Source organism: Dioscorea cayenensis, chromosome 16 (genome assembly GCF_009730915.1).
Source record: "Dioscorea cayenensis subsp. rotundata cultivar TDr96_F1 chromosome 16, TDr96_F1_v2_PseudoChromosome.rev07_lg8_w22 25.fasta, whole genome shotgun sequence".
NCBI lineage: Eukaryota > Viridiplantae > Streptophyta > Magnoliopsida > Dioscoreales > Dioscoreaceae > Dioscorea > Dioscorea cayenensis.
The window spans coordinates 10,619,915-10,638,016 of NC_052486.1; the positions used below are offsets into that span (position 1 = coordinate 10,619,915).

General features: G+C 41.4%; 1 non-coding gene across 1 annotated transcript; it reads left to right on the top strand.

The window, feature by feature from the left end:
* Positions 1 to 10,652: 10,652 nt before the first annotated feature.
* On the top strand, positions 10,653 to 10,759 carry LOC120279793. The gene has a single exon (XR_005542095.1). It is a non-coding gene; the product is annotated as a small nucleolar RNA R71 (small nucleolar RNA).
* Positions 10,760 to 18,102: the final 7,343 nt, after the last annotated feature.

An 18,102-nucleotide genomic window follows, 5' to 3' on the forward strand; every position in this document is an offset into this window, starting at 1 on the left:
ATTAAGCCTAAGGGCCAGAATGATATTTATCCAGTATTAATGACTCTTGTTCATGAATTGTAAATATAGTCCTGAATAAGGACACTTTTTATGTTATTATAAATCTTGGGATTTTTGCTAGTACAAACACCCATTAGAGGTCTTGAACATATCCATGGAAATGGTAGGGCTCACGGCCTTCATGTTCTTGATGAGGTGGTTTTGATGGTGACGACCCCAATACTACTGTGAGTGAGAGTGTGGATGGTTTCCACGGGCTGACTTGTCTAGAGGTGGCGTGGAATCTTGTCAAACCCGGTTATGCCATTTCAGTGGGAGGCGTAGAGCCCTGACTTGGATATAGTTGGGTTGTTGAGGTCACCACCACGAACTTCCAGTGACTAACGCCAAGATATGCGCATCTTGGTGGCTCCGACTAACATGCAGCCACGGTTGGCGAGGGAGGGTTTTCGAGGCTATTTAAAATATATTTGTTTATTTTAATCGATGATTTATACATTTTTGAATTATGAGTTACTAAGCCAAAGTATAAACTTGGATTTCTTACTCATATGGATTTTTGAGATGATTTAAAAAGAGTTTTTATCGAGCATTTTCATTGTTGTAAATTTTATATCTTAATTTATACTTGACGAGTCAAAGTATATTGAATATTTTTGAGGAGTTGAAATATATTTTTTTACCTTTTACTTTAATATATTATGTATGGGATATAGCTCCATGTTTAGCCACTCCTTTGAGTAACCTAGTTACTCATCCCTCTTTATTTTTCCCTCCCGGTGTGACAGCGCAGGCGGGATAGCAGTGAAGTGCTTGGCAGGAGTGGTTTGTATTTTCTTAAAAGTGTATGTGTAAAGCTTATATATTTTGGCATGTAGTTGATGGATCCACTAGGATATTACCAACCCCTAATATTAATATGTATCTTTCTTCTTTGATACTTTTATATATGTTGGTTAGCTTTATGTTGTGTATGAGATGTATACTCTCTAAGTGAATGGTTGTTGTCATGGTTTTAAATTAAAGTGATGGGTTGTGTAGGAACATTTGGGTATATTGGATTGCTAGAATGTTTTATTATTGTTATAGTGGTTTTTGTCAGGAAAGCGAGGTTAGCCTTACGGTGATCTAGGGGTGAGTTAGTGTTGGACCTCCCTTGGGTTATAGTGGCGGTATGTCATGAGTGGGACCCAGCGAGGCGGGGCGTGACATACTTCAGTGGTATCAGAGCCACTGGTTTAGAGTTTAGGGTGTAGATTTAGGCGAGTATAATCTAGATCTAGAGTTAGTTTCTCGATTGAGGTCAAAAAGTACGATCTTTTTGTCTATGTTACTAGTGGATCCAAGAAGATGCATATAGCATTGGTGCATATTGTGGATTTCTAAAAAGATGTCTTATGTTTTTCATTTTCGAGTAAGATGCAGCTGCAACATTCACGCACTCGCCGTGGAAGAGTTAATTCCCTAGCATTTGTTGCTACACGAGAGCTCAGAGAGGTGGAAGGCGAGGAGAACCAACCCCGCACCCATCTCCATCGCCATCTAGGCAGGAGGCCAGTTGCAGGCATGATCCTGCAGTGGCAGCTTCTGTGCATGCCCCGGAGGTTCAGGGAGCTACTCCACGTGCACTTACATCCCAACTCCTGAGGGCATTAGAAGCCTTTAGGTCTCATTGGGCTACCAGGGGAGGCGGCCTACCTACCCGGGAGTAGCAGGGACTTCTTAGACTATTGGAGATTTTTGGGAGGCAGGCTCGAGACTACCCCGAGTACCTACCCAGCACTGAACCTGCACCACCACGAGGCCCCGGTGGTTCATTCTATCCCAGGGAGAGGCCGAGTGGACCAGAGTCGAGCCTTAGTTTTGTCCAAAAGCTGCTAAAAGAGCTCAGACAACTTGGATGTGGTTCTTTTGAGTGGCACTAGTGATGCCATGATTGCTAAAGAGAATGGGTCAAGCGGGCAATTTGCTACCTTTGATGACATGAGTTTAGGTGGTGAGATGGGACTCGGGGTTGCTACTAGGGCTGTTGGAGGCGAGGCTGAATGGTGGTGGGAAAGTTTGAAGAGTAGATCATTTTGAGGCAGTTACATGAGTGATTTTACTGCGTGAGATTTGATGAAGAATATTACACCGGTTTCAAGTGATCGGAGAGGCATGAGTTTATGAGGCTGGTTTCGAGGAAATAGAGGCCGATTCTGAGAATATGAGGCGAGTGAAAGATTTGGCTAATTTTGTTTCGAGTTAGCACCCTCACAGAGGAAGTTCTACTCTAGAATTTGAGAGTTGGTTTGAATTTGGTGTATTAGAAAGATATTAGCGGCTAAAGCAAGCAAAGTTTTAGAGGAGATGGTACAATCGGCTTTGAAAGGCGGAGGCGGTTGGTTAGAAAGGCGAGAGTTCGAGAGAACATAGCTAAGAGAAAGAAAGCTTGGAAGCGCGACGCACTCCAAGGAAAAGTGGAGTGAGGAGTTCCTTGAGGCGGTCTGCTCCGGGCCCAGCTGGAGCCTCCACTATCTGCAGGAGTGGTGATCGGTGAGACTTACACTTTCTAATAGCACTCCTAGTGTCAGAGGCCCAGGAAGCTAGTGCGGGTGCAGAAAATGCTGTGGAAAGCCGCATAAAGAGCGATCAGAGACACCTGTCGCAGAGTGCTTCCATTCACAGTCAAAGCTGGACATTTGAAAATTGACATGTCGAGGTTGGGACGAGGCGCTCTACACCATCATCTCAGGGACCGTCCTAGCGATTCGGAGGTTTCTCGGCGTGGCGCATCTTCCCAGTTACTACCAAGTCGGGAGGCTGCTAGCAATACTTCCGGCCGGTGCATCGAGGCCTCGAGACCAGGCTCACACACCGAGTGTTTGCGTAATGACCGAAGAGAGCTGGGATGGGCCTAATGTCTTGATCACAGTACACTATCCATCTTCGAGCATGATGCTTTTTGCATTAGTTGATTGATTCTGGGTGGAGGCGTTCTTTTTGTTTAGTCTTGCAGTTTGCATCACATGAGGAGGAGATATTGATGACCCTCCCCCTTGGGTGGTGAGTTAGTGATACAAAGCTTCCTTTAGGTGAAGAGGTAGTAAGGAGTTTGGGTGTCTACGAGTATCGAGTATGCTAATTAATGGAGTTGTCTTGAAAGGTGAGACTTAAGCCTGCTTTGGAAGTCTGCAAAGATTTTGATGCTATTCTTGGCATTGATTGGTTGGATAAGGCATCATGCTTCCATTCAGTGTGTTTCAAGGAAGGAAGTTTCTTTTCCTGTGTCTTCAAGACCCGCGAGTGAGTGTTAAAGGGGTGTGAGAAGGACTTTTGCCTTCATGTTTAATTTCATCCATGGAAGCTAGAAGATTGTTGGGCGAGCTGCCCAATGATTTTGTAGCTCATGTGGTAGATACAGAGTTAAGAACCCAGCTTTAGAAGAGATGCCGTGGTGAGTGAGTTTCCGGGGATGTTTTCACGAAGACTTAGTGAGTTTACCACCAGATAGAGAAATGGAGTTTGCTATAGATTTTGCTACGATGCGAGCTCCTATTTCCTATACCACCTGATCGGATGGCACTAAGCGAGGAGCTATAAGAGAAATTGAAGAACTCAATTGCAAGATCTTGTATAGACAAAGGGTTTTATTCGACCAAGTGTATCACCTGGGGTGCACGATTCTCTTTGCTAAAGAGAAGGATGGATCTTTGAGGTTGTGCATGAATTACGAGGCAATTAAATCGGGTGACAGTCAGGCGACCAGTACCCATTTGCCAGAGTTGATGAAGTGTTTGATCCGTTGAGATGGAGCAAAGGTGTTCTCTAAAATTGATTTGCGATGCGGGTATCATCGAGTTGAAAGATTGAGCGGATGTCCCAGAATGACAGCTTTTCGGACCCGTTATGTCCATTATGAGTTTTTGGTGATGCCATTTGGTTTTGACTAGTGCTCCCTGCGACTTTTGTGGATTTGATAGAGCAGGGTGTTAGGACACTGATTTAGACAAGTTTGTCATTGTGTTTATTGATGATATTTTGGTCTATTCACCTTCGAATGAGGAGCATGGTCTACATCACTCGGGATTGTTTTACCAAACTCTTGGGGAGAAGGAAATTATATGCTAAATTCTCCAAGTCGAGTTTTGGCTCTATGAAGTTGGATTTCTTGGACATGTGGTGTCGGGGAGAGGGATATTTGTGGATCAAAAGAAAGGTTGAAGCCATTGTGCAAAGTTAGGAAGGCCGAGAAGAATGTTAGCGAGTTGAAGTTTTCTTGGACTTGCGGGTTATTATAGAAGATTTGTGGAAGGATTTTTCTTCAATTGCACTTGCATTATCAAAGTTAACTTCGTAAGGAGTGAAGTTTTTCTTGGAATGATGAGTGTGAAAAGAGCTTTCAAACATTGAAGGACCGCTTGAGCATCGAGCTCCGGTGCTTACTTTGCGAGAAAAGTGGGGAAAGAGTTTGTAGATCTCATGATGCTTCTCTGCAAGGTTTAGGTTGTGTGTTGATGCAAGAGGAAAAGTTGTGGCCTATGCCTCTAAGCGGAGTTAAACAGCATGAGGTTGAGATTATACCACCCATTGATTTGAGTTAGCGGCGGTGGTCTTTTTCTTTAAAAGATTTGGAGGCATTATCTTTTTGGAGAAAGCGTGTCGGATTTACAGAGACCATAAAAGCTTGAAGTATCTTTTTACTCGAGAAGGAGATTGAACTTGAGGCAGCGAGCGATGGATTTGGAGATAATAAAGGATTATGGTTGATCATAGGAGATATCATCGGGGAAAAGCAAATGTAGTTCTTGATGCTTTGAGTAGGAAGTCTACTTCGATTATCTTCTTTGAGGGTGTCCTATGTGCAGCTTCTTTCCGGCAATGAAGTGCTTGAGATTGAGACCTTAACATTGAGAATCTTTGGAGCATTAGTAGCGACTTCATGAGTAAGACCATCACTATTGGATCGTATTAAGGAGCTTCGGGTAATGATGAAAGTTGATACAAGAGATCTGAGGAGTTACATCTGGGAAGAGACTAGTGAGTTTAGGCGGAGAAGATGGAATCCTAGAGTTTCGAGGGGCGTGTTTGTGTTACGTGATTTAGAGCTCAAGAAAGCTATTTTTGGAAGAAGCTCATTCTTCGACTTATCACGGTTCATCACGGAAGTACCAAGATGTCAGGAACAATCAAGGGAGAATTATTGGTGGCCGAGGAATGAAGAAAGAGATAGCGAGTTTGTGGCTAAGTGCCTGAGTGTGCCAACAAGTCAAAGGCGAGCATCAAAGACCTTGAGGATTGTTTGCAGCCTCTTCGATCCCGGAATGGAAGTGGGGAGCATATAGCGATGGATTTTGTGGTGGGTTTACCACGAACAACTCGGGGTTTTTGATCGCGGTGTGGGTGATGGTGGATGGATTGACAAAGTCGACACATTTCTTAAGCGATGCATACTAAGTATTCCTTGGAGAAATTGGCAAAAGTTGTACATAGGTGAGATAGTGAGTGCGATGAGTGCCGGTTTCGATGGTTTTCGAGATCGAGACCCTAGATTTACCTCTGTTTTTGGCCAAGATTTTAGGAGGCTCTAGGTACAACTTTACAAAAAGTTTAGTCTTGCTTATCATCCTCGAGACGGATGGTCAATCAGAAAAGAACCATTAGGGACACTTGAAGACATGTTAAGAACTTGTGTTATAGATTTTCAAGGGAAGTTGGGATCAACACCTAGCATTGGTGGAATTTGCCTACAATAATAGCTTTCAAGCAAGCATTGGTATGGCTCCATACGAAGCCTTGTATGGAAGGAAGTGTAGGACTCCTCTTTGTTGGGATGAAGTGGGAGAAAGGAAGCTTCCAAAGTGTGGAATTAATTGACAAACTATTGAGAAAGTAGAAAGTGATTAGAGATAGATTGAAAGTAGCTCGGGATGGGCAAAGAGTTATGCTAACAATCGAAGGAGATTCTTGGAGTTTGAAGTTGGTGATAGAGTATTTTTGAAAATTTCTCCATGGAAAGGGGTAATTCGGTTTTGAGGTGGGAAGAGTTGAATCCCGATATATAGGTCCATTTTTGATTCTAGAGAGAAATTGGACCGTAGCTCTATCGATTAAATTACCACCTGAGTTGGAAAAAGATTCACAATGTGTTTCATGTCTCCGTGTTGAAGAAGTATATCACGACTCTTCTCATTGTCTTGAAACACCACCGATGGAGTTAGAGAAGATTTGAAGTTTGAGGGTGCAACCGTGAAGATTTTGGATCACCAAGTGAAAAATCTTGAAGAAGAACTTTATACCTATGGTAAAAGTACTTTGGAGGAATGATGTGGTAGAAGAAATAACCGGGGAACCAGAAGGAGCAATGAAGATGAATATCCCTTGTTGTTTGGAAACTAGAGGGTGTACTTGCTAAATTTCGAGGGCGAAATTTCTCTTTAAGGGGTAGGATGTGGGAGTCTGACTTTTCTTTACTTTGCTTATGTTTTGCCTCTTGAGTTTAACTTGTTGTTTTAAGTATTTTTGAGTGTTATTTTTGTGTTAGGAACTTAGTTAAGGTTTTTGGGAGGTTTATAAAGTGGGAGAGGTCGTTTTGGAGGTCAACACTGAAGCCTCACGGTTTCCATCTTGGTGGCATGGAAGCCCGTGAGGGTTACAATAAGGCTGATTTTGTTGGGCTGAATTGGACCAGCACAGAAGCCTCCACGGCCTCCATGCGGGCGCATGGAGCCGTGAAAGATTTGAAGTGGTCTCAAAGTTGTCTCACGAGCCTTGGTATATATATTGGCCTTCTTGGACCTTCTGGGACATTCCTAACTTCTTTTTCTCTCCTTGCTTCCTTCTCCTCTGATTTTTCTTCATTTTTCTCTCTTCAAACCTCTCATCTTTGATCACCAAACAAAAGAAGAAGTGGAAATCTCATCTCCTTACAGAGAAGAAGAGTTCGATTAAGGCATAGAAGATTATCGGTGAGTTGGGCTACATCAACTTCCTCCTTTTCTCTCTCTCATCCTTGTTGTGATTCTTTGAAATTTTTGTGAGAAATCTTAGTTATTGAAGTGATTTAAAGATTAGAATCATTTTAAGGTTGTAAAACCATGATTTGGTGAGGAAAATGAGAGACATCTTGCAGCTCAAGGGTTCAGATTCTTTGTGCACCGAACCAAGTTAAAAGTCCTTTTTGTTCTTTTTGCTGATTTTTGAGGATTTTTAAAGGTTTTCATTCTTGTTATATCTTCTTATTAGAGTGCTTGGAAAACTCTAGAAGCAATTTACTCCTATTTTAAGCACATTTTCCTTCTTTTTAATTGGTTGTAGAATTGTTGTTGAATCTTGCTTTTGTTGGTTGTTTAACGGCTTCTAGGAGGAGAAGCTTCAAGCAAAGGAAAAGAGATTACAGACAAGTAACCTTGGAGGGTGTTAGCTTGCCAAGTTTGTGAGTGGGATTTTACTAAATTATGGACTATAAATCATGCATGCTTATAATACTAAATTTGCTTATTTACGAAGGATAAACTCCTTGTTGCCAATAAAACTCTTGAAATATTTTCAGTGTGATTTTAGAAATCATGATGAACTATAATTTGGCTTTTTCCATGATTATTGGAAAGATTCAATATATTATTTGTGATCTAGAAAACCCTATATTTTATAATATATGATTTCAAGTTTTGTGTTTTCACGGGACTTGATGTTTTTGTTGGGATGTTCATAAAAGCTTATGCAAACCAAAATGATTTCATTGTGATGATGATACATTTGAACTATATTTTCAAAGAAGGTTTTTGTATGATATTCTTGATGAAATTGGTTTCATTGGAATTATTTTGAGCAAGTCATTCACTCTTGGGATGAGACTATTATTTGTGAATATTTGTGATCTCATGGTTAGACTTTTGCTTTCCTTTTGGTATGTATATTAAGCCTAAGGGCCAGAATGATATTTATCCGTATTAATGACTCTTGTTCATTAATTGTAAATATAGTCCTGAATAAGGACACTTTTTATGTTGTTATAAATCTTGGGATTTTGCTATGCAAACACCCGTGGGGTCTTGAACATATCCATGGAAATGGTGGGCTACGGCCTTCATGTTCTTGACGGGGTGGTTTTGATGGTGAGCGGAAACCCCAATACTTACTGCAGTGAGAGTGTGGATGGTTTCCACGGGCCGACTTTGCTCTAGAGGTAGCGTGGAATCTTTGTCAAACCGGGTTATGCCATTTCGGTGGGAGCGTAGAGCCACGACTTGGATATAGTTGGGTTGTTCGAGTCACCACACGAACTTCCCAGTGCCAACGCCAAGATATGCGCATCTTGGTGGCTCTCGACCTAACCGCGTGACACGAGTTAGCGAGGGAGGGTTTTCGAGGACTATTTAAAATATATTTGTTTATTTTTAATCGATGATTTATACATTTTTGAATTATGAGTTACTAAGCCAAAGTATAAACTTGGATTTCTTACTCATATGGATTTTGAGATGATTTAAAAGAGTTTTTATCGAGCATTTCATTGTTGTAAATTTTATATCTTAATTTATACTTGATGATCAAAAGTATATTGAATATTTTGAGGAGTTGAAATATATATATACCTTTTACTTTAATATATTATGTATGGGATATAGCTCCATGTTTAGCCACTCACCCTGAGTAACCTAGTTACTCATCCCTCTTTATTTTTTTCCCTCCCACGGTGACAGCCACGGCAGTGGGATAGCAGCGTGAAGTGCTTGGCGAGTAGTTTGTATTTTTCTTAAGTCTGTATGAAGCTTATATATTTTTGGCATGTAGTTGATGGATCCACTAGGATATTACCAACCCTAATATTAATATGTATCTTTCTTCTTTGATACTTTTTATATATGTTGGTTAGCTTTTATGTTGTGTATGAGATGTATACTCTCTAAGTGAATGGTTGTTATCATGGTTTAAATTAAAGTGATGGGTTCATGAGGGAACATTTGGGTATATTGGATTGCTAGAATGTTTATTATTGTTATAGTTGTTTTGTACAGGAAACAGGTTAGCCTTACGGTGATCTAGGGGTGAGTTAGTGTTGGACCTCCCTTGGGTTATCGTGGCGGTATGTCATGAGTGGGACCCGCGAGACGGGGCGTGACAAGTAGTGTCTAGAAAATATAATGTATTATCGAAGTCAATAGAATACCACATGGCTTCAGCAAGGCGGTATGTGAGCTTGCCATCTCCAACTCTCAATGTGAGCTCTCCGCCGTCCATGTCAATCAGTGCTTTGGAAGTCCGTAAGAACGGTCTCCCAAGTATCAAGGGTGCATCCGCATCCTCATCGACATCTAGCACTACAAAGTCAACCGGAAAAATGTACTTGTCCACCTTGACAAGAACGTCTTCAATGATGCCTCTCGGATGTCGCACTGTTCGGTCCGCTAGTTGCAAAGTCATCCGAGTAGGCCTAGGCTCGCCCAAGCCTAGCTTTTGAAAGAAGGTGTATGGCATGACGTTGATACTGGCCCCTGAGTCCGCCAATGCCATTTCTTCACCTAGATTGCCAATATTACACGGAATGATGAAGCTTCCCGGGTCTTTCTTCTTGTTCGGCATGTTCATTTGCAACACTGCTGAGCATGAAGCATATAAAATCACTGAAGCACTTTCCTCCAACTTCCTCTTGTTAGTCAACAAGTCTTTCAAGAACTTCGCATACGTAGGCATTTGGGCCAATGTCTCAACAAAAGGAATATTAATGTGGAGTTGCTTGAACAAACTAAGGAACTTCTTGTATTGTTCATCCCCTTGGTCATTTTTCAATCTAGAGGGATAAGGGATTCTTGGCTTGAAAGGTGGGGGTGCCACCTCTTTCTCTTTGCTTGTCCCCTCTTCTACCTCTATAACCTCGGGTGCGTGTTCTTTTGGCTTCTCACTCGGAAGCCTACCTTCAACCTCACGACCACTTCTCAAAGTGATCGCCTTCACGTGCTCTCTAGGATTGGTCTCTGTATTGCTCGGCAAGCTTGCATGTGGCCTTTCGGAGAGAGACTTCGCAATTTGCCTCACCTGATTTTCAAGGTTATGCAAAGAGGCGGTGTGATTGCGAAGTGTAGCCTCGACTGATTCAAACCTTGTATTTGCAGATTGCACAAATCTACCCAAGTGCTTCTCTAAGTTAGTCATTCAGGTTTCCAAACTTGAGACTCTGTTTTCCACCTGAGGGGCTTGTTGTTGTTGTTGGAAACCCGGTGACCCCATAGCCTTTTGTGGAATCTGATTACTCCATGAGAAATTGGGATAATTCTTCCTTGAGGTCTCATGCCATTACCTACAAAATCAACATTCTCCACTAAAGAAACATCACCAATAGAGATCTGGCAATCGGAGGGAGCATGCCCTCCACCACACCTGGTACAATTAGTCATGGCCGCCACTCTATTTGAAGTTAGAAGATATAACTTCTTACTCAAATTTTCCACTTTGTCCGCCAATGAAGTTACCGCATCTATCTCATGGAGACCGGCCACCTTTTTCTTCTACCTAGCATTCCATTGGTAGCTATTTAACCCATTTCTTCAATCAACAGACGGGCCTCATCGGGGGTCTTGCTACCTAAGGTACCTCCTGCTGCCGCATCCAAGAGTTGCCTTGTACTCGGGTTCAAACCATTATAAAAGGTTTGAACAATCATCTACTCCGGGAATCCGTGTTGCGGGCACTTTCTCAGGAGCGCCTTGAACCTTTCCCATGTCTCGAATAGAGACTTCAATTCCAATTGAACAAAGGATGAGATCTCGTTCCTAAGCTTTGCTGATTTTCTGTGAGGGAAATAACGAGCTAGAAAAGCTTCCACCATCTCCTCCCACGTTGTAATTAACGCTCTCAATTTGATGGCATCATCCGTTACCCCATTTATCTTCAGCATATCACACACCTCAAGAAAGCTCTCTATGTGACTATTTGGATCCTCATCGGCCAAACCATTGAATTGTGTGGATTGCTGCAACATGTGGATGAATGCCGGCTTCAACTCAAAGTTTTGAGCTGTAATTGGGGGACGTACAATACTTGATTGTGTCCCCAACACTGAAAGTCTGGCATAATCGGATAATGTTCACTGTTGCTCATTCTGTTCTGCTATGTTTTCGGATTCTTCTACTTCCAAATCAGCTGGATAAGACTATTCTTGTACAGGCTCTTTCCCTTTTCTTCTAAGTGTACGTTCAAGCTCAGGATCTCCTTCAATCAGTGTTGAGGGATTCCCTCGGGTCATAACCTGGAGCTGCACCCAAAAAGAAGGAAAAAGAAATCAGAACGATGATAGAATAAGAAGATAGGAAATAGAATGTATGGTGAAATAGCTATGAAAACGAAGTGCAAAGTATCTCTAAACGCTTATTCCAGGGCAAAAGTGCCAAAAACTTGACAAGGTCCCCTTGCGTATATCCCGCAAGTGCACGGGTTTATCGAAGTAATAATCTCGGATGAGCGGGTATCGAATCCACAGGAAATAGGGAATAAAAATACTTAATTCGATTCTTAGCTATGTGAAAAATCAATGATGATAAGTGTGACAATGATTCAATTCTCAACAATAAAAACAACAAGTAAGAGAGCAAAAGTAAAGAAGGGGGTAAGGCAATCGATAAAGATGGGGTACCCAGATAATTCTCTGCCTAGGATAATTGTTTCAAGTGCAAGAACCCTCTATTATGCTTCCTAATCAATGCAATGGTGAGTCGTGGAAATCCTTAATTACATAGTCCCAAATCTAAGGTCAACTATGCCTAACTCTATACATGTCCCGGAGGAGAGATTAGATAACCTCTCAACCTCGCACTCGCATAAAGTTGCAATCAGCTCTAGGCGTTCCAAGTGATAAATCTCTTCCTAATTATAGACCTAACCCTTTGGGCTAGGTGGAAGGTCCCTAACCACGATTAAGCCCTAGATACTAAGATCACCTCAACGCTTCACTCCGTTGCACGCACAACTAAGCCCCAGCAGAAGTTCATCCTTTAGACCATTCACTCTATTATGGCCGCAAAGAACTCAAGGAATGGAGGTAGAATCAATCACATCGGAGGGGAAAGGGGACGCTCCTGTACCTCTGGACTCACCCTCTCAACTCTCTCCAACCTAGCTTTGTCAAACGCTCGTGGTGTGTCACTCACTCACAAGGTTACCAACGAGAACTCTCAACCCTAGTGTCACTCTAGGGGAAATGTTCATACAATCAAGCATTCAGGGAAGGAACTCACAATAAACATCAATTAATTGAAAGCATAATGAAGAGATTCAATGAAACGAATACATCCTAGGGTTCACAAATACCCAAGTATCCACTAGGGGTTTAGCTCTCCATGGAGCTAAGTACAATCAAAGAAATAGAATATAAAAGCAATGAATCCATAAAGAAACCCCCTCGATAGTCATGTCGATGGTCTTGTGGAAAGTCCTCTACTCGTCCTCCAAGGATTCCCTCGTCTGGTATAGGATACGCCTCGACGGAGGCTCCCCTACCAACCTTCTTCCTAAGGATTGATGATGTTGGAGCCGTAGAACCTCTCCAAAACCTTGGCCAATACCCCTCAAAACCCTAGCTGAAGCCCTCTCTCAAGGTGGGGAAAAGATGGAGAAAAGAATAGTAAAATCAGGGCTGATTCGGCTTTAATTAGGGCTGGAATCGGGCGACTACACGGGCGTTGATGCTTCATGCGCTCGTGCGGAATTTCCACACAGGCGTGGATAATTTCCACACGCCCGTGTGGATTCTCTGAACTACTATTTTCTCGGGCGGCTGTGAACAATGCTGCTACAGTTCTTGTTATCGTGTTGCTGTAGTGCTCTTCTACAGTATCCGGCCTGAACAGTTTCCCGAATAAATACTTTCATCAGAGTAACGCAAACGGGCACACATTCACGTCGTGGATCACTTGCTTCTTCAATGATAGGCAAGTTGGTGGAGCTCTTGTTCTATGTGCATAAGTCAGAATGCTCGAGTGTGACTGTCTTTGTGCCCTCCAAATGGATGTGCCAAACTCGAATACGAGGAGGTTGGCACACACTCTAGCATCTCACATCTGACCTATGTCTTCGCGTTTGAACCTTAGCAAGATTTCTTCCAAAATCGGTGCATTGTGATCCACATTGGCTTCTTTCCTTCATACTCGGCCTCAGAACCTTACCTGCACGAAAGTAACATAAAAACACACATATTAGTGTAAAAACCTGAGAAAAGTAATGCTCAACATAAGGAATGAACGCTTTGCATTCATATCGTACAAGCACTTATCAGAAATTCAAGAACAAACTAAAGCATGAGAACATTCAATGTTAAAATTCTCCTAAACTCAAGAATATAATCATTGTAACTAAGGTGAACCACCATTGGCTACTTGAGCATGTATGTCAATCAAAATTTATGTAAAAGACATGTGCAATGTGAACTCCCCCCACACACACTTAAGATGTGCATTGCCCTTAATGTACACATGCAATCATAATAAAAGTAATACAATTTAAACACATGTGGGAGTGGGCAATTGAAGCAATACTCTCCTGACACCTAGTGGTGTGTTTGATAAAGCTAAGTCCTTGGGAGTGAAGTTCTAACGAGTTGTGAAGCACACACGGCCAAGTGTAAAACACCTTGACTGTTTCCATGACTAGTTCTCAATTCCAATACTAATAAGACCATCTGCACGCATACACAAGGGGGGTTTAGTGAAGCTCAATAAACAAAAATGACTTGAGTATATAAAAGATACATCAATGAAATACAACTCGAGACAAAAATAAAAAATAAACTCAGAAGGAAGATTCTTTATGAGTAAACAAGTCCAATATAAAATGCAAAAATAAAATACGAAAAAATAAGAACAAAGAAGGTAAAGTCCCGTCAAGTGTTGGTATTAATTGCTGGTGCATTTGTTGCCACTGCTGGAGAAGATGATGCCAGTGCTGCAAAAAAAAATGAAAATTGGGCGAAGGAAAGAGAAAGAGAAGCTTACTGATGAAATGAGAATGAAAGAATAGAAAATGGCTGGAAAACTCAAGTAACAAGCCTTTAAAATGACGGTGAGAGGTTGGGAGAATGCAAGGATGTGTTCTCAGAATGTTTAGGAGTGAAAAAATGAAAAGGCAAAATAAATTTATAAAGAGAAAATGCAACCTTTTTGAGTTCTGTACATCCACACAGGCATGCGGAAATTACCCACACCCGTGTGACTCCACAAGAGAGACCCACAGGGGCAGATGCACACCCCTGTGTATTATCTATCCAACCCAAGAAATTCTTAGAGTGTTTGACACGCTCGTACGAAAATTCCCCACGGGCGTTGACATTCACAGGACCTGTGTAGTCTCAGTAAGAGCTCATAGTAGAGACCCACGGCCATGTTGAAATACTACACAGCCGTGTATTTTCTTTGAATGACTTAGAAAAATCGCAGGCTCTATAGAAAATTCATGAACATCTCAATACACTCAAAGCCTGCCCTATCATGCAAAATATACCAGGGAACACACAACAAACTCGCTCAAACGACCAACAACTTCGCCATATATATATTTAAGCACCCCATAACACCAAATGATCCACAAGGAAAACACAACAAAAGCATCTAAAAGATCTAGACACTAACACTCAAAGCCTTATTCATGCAAATACTAACTAAAAACTATAAAAAACATTAAAAACTTGGGTTGCCTCCCAAAAAGTGCTTGTTTTATGTCACTTAGCTTGATGTACCTCTTCCTTACCTTATGGGGCTTGAAAAGAGTGTATTCCTCCCGACTAGACATTGCATAGCTATTTTTTTTAAACCAAAAATCTACTTGCCAGGGCGAAATGTTTGTTGGAGAGTCCAATCATCTTACCTTTGGCCTCCAAGGAAACAATTTCGGTTGGGAATTGTCCAAGCTTAGCACAGGTGGGTCATTGGATGGCTTCAATCTCCTACCCACATCTTCTTCCAAACCCAAAATCTCTTTCTTGCAATTTATGAGTTGATCAATCCCAAAGAGAGATGCTTGTTCCATTACCTTAGGTTTTGTTTCATCTTCCATTTTAACTTGAAAGCAATATTTCTTCACCACGCCTTTTTGCATAATTCCTTGCTCACAAGCACATTGTCCATTGAAGCAATCCCCACTTTGAAAGAAAGGTTCTTCTTGCATCCTCTCACTCTCTACAACATCATACCCATTCTATCATACTTCTTTATTATCATTCACCACCGCATCATTTCTATAAGGAACTTGAATTGCCTGCTCAAATACTTGTTCCTCCTTGGAGAATGTGTCAAGTATCCCGCCTAATTGATGCTCAAGGTTTTTATAGGAGGGTTCAAGACATCTTACTGTGGTCTCCATATTTTGGACGCAAACATTAGATGCTTCAATAAATTAGCTAATAATCTTTGCAACTGAAGTGCATCCTCTCGGAGTATCTCACCCTTTTGATATTCCTCTTGAGGTGCTTCCTAATATTGTCTATCACTATTCCACAAGAAGTTTGGGTAGCCCTTTTCAATTGGATGATTTGTGTTGCAACAAGGAATGCTCTGTTGTTGTGAAGCAATAATTCTATCAACTTTTTCACTCAGAGCTTCAACTTGAAAATACAGAGCAATGAGCGGATCGATCATCATTTAAACTCCTTGCAAGAAAAGTAAGACATGACTAAAGAAAATAAATGAGAATGATGGAAGAATAAGAAAGTGTGAAATAGAATGAATGATAAATAGCTAAAATAGCAAAGTGCAAAGTGCTTCTAGAATGCCTAGTCCCTGGCAACGGCACCAAAAACTTGACACAACCGAATATGCGTATAAACCGCAAGTGCACAGGTGTCAAAGTAATAAATCCCAGGTGAGTGGGTATCGTATCCACATGGAATCGTGAATAAAAACACAATGATTGCTATTTATATGAAAAGCACTAAAAGAAATAAGAAAGAGAGGCACGATAAAATGAGAGGAAAGGCAATCGATATAAATGGGGTACTCAGATATTGTTCCGCGTAGGACAATCGTTTCAAGTGCAGAACCAACTATTATGCTTCCTAATTAATGCATTAATTAGTCATAGAAATCCTTCAATACACGGTCCCAAATCTAAGGTTAACCGTGACTAACTCTATACGACGTCCCTGTGGAGAAATCGAACAATCTCAACACCTCGCACTTGTATAAAATTGCATGGAGTTTTAGGGATTCCAAGTGATAAACCCTCTTCCTAGATGTAGACATAACCCTTTGGTCCAAGTGAGAGGTCCCTAGTCACAATTAAGCCCTAGGTGCTAAAATCACTTCAACGCTTCACTCCGTTGCCTTTGCAACTAAGCCCCACCGGAAGATCATCATATAGCCTGTTCAGTCTACTATGACCGCAAAGAACTCAAGGAAATGGAGGTAGGAATTAATCACATTGAAGGGGAAAGGGGATGCTCCGCCCCTCAATCCTCTCCAATCTAGCTTTGTCTAACTCTTATGGTATGCCACTCACTCACGAGGGTTACCAAGGTGAACTCTCAACCCTAGTGTCACTCTAAGGGAGCATTCAATCAATCAAATATTCAAGATTGGAACTCAATTAAAACATCAATTAAGGAAAGCATAATAAAAGGTTTAATGAAACAAATACATCATAGGGTTCACAAATCCAAGTACCCATTAGGGGGTTTACCTCTCCATGGAGCTAGTTACAATCAACAATGAAATCGAATGTAAAAACAAGTAATCCATAGAAAAACCCCCTCGATAGTCACATCGATAGTCATGTAGAGTGGCCTCATCTCCTACAAAGGACACCTTGTCCGGCCTAGGCACACCTCACCGGATTGGTGCCGACAAAAGCTCCCTCAATAATCTTCATCCAAGTGGAGCGCGATGTTGAAGCTATAGAAACTCTCCAAAATCCTTACCAATACCTCTTAAAACCCTAGCTGACGTCCTCTTGAAAGTTGGGAAATAGATGGAAAAAAGAATCCTGAAAACGGGCTGAAAAAAGGCTTTAAATAGGCTTGAATAAGGCATCCACACGGGCCTGTGGATGCTCCACATGCCTCTGTGGAATTTGCACACGGGCCTGCGTTGTTTATTCAATAAACAGTTTCATTAGTGAAGATCGTGCTATTATTACATAAGTTGGGATACGCAAATGTGACTGTGTTCGTGCCCCTCCAAACCATCATAATTGCTTGAATATATGGAGGTTGGCACAAATTCAAGTACCTTAGAGCCCCACTTGTTTGTTCCTTCCAAGATTCCACCAAATAGTGCTCTCACGATCAACTTTTTGCATCTTTTCTTAATACTTAGCTTCACAACCCTACATGCATAAAAAAACACAAATACACATGTATTAGCGCTTAAACCTATTAAAAGTAATGCTCATTGTAAGGAAAGAATACTTCACATTCTTAACACACAAGCACTTATCAAACCTAGCACAGTGTGAGGTGTCAAGACTGAGAGATTTCTCCATCGGGGTATAGTGTATTGTTAGTAATGGTTGACCTTAAGTTTTGGGACCATGTGTTTAAGGATCTCCATGACTTTTTATACATTAGTTAGGAAACATAATGATTGGTCTTGCATTTGAAACAATAGTTCTAGGGTGAGCAATGTCTGGGTGCCCCATTTATAGTCGATTTGGCTCTCCAATCTTTTATCTGTACCTCCTTCTTCTTTTCTTATTTCTATTTGCATTGATTCTTATTCACATCACTATTAATTCATTTTTCATTCTAGTTAAATAGCAATATCTGTATTTCTAATCACTCTTCCCTGGGGATTTGACTACCCACTCATCGGGGTATTATTACTTTGACAAACCCGTGCACTTACAGTACAACACGCAAAAGGGCATTGTTTAGTTTATATGTCCAAGCACCCAGTAGGGGTTTAGCTCTCCATGAAGTAAAATACAATCAATAATGAAATTGAACGTAAATGCATACAATCCATAAGTAAAACACCCTTGTAGTCCATATCGATAGTCTTGTGGAGTTGACTTGTCTTCTCCAAGGGTTCCTTCGTCAAGCCTAGGGCACACCTCACCAAATCGATGCCGACGAAAGCTCCCCTAATAACTATCTTCGGAAGGAACACGGTGTCGAAGGCCGTAGAACCATTCCAAGGACCT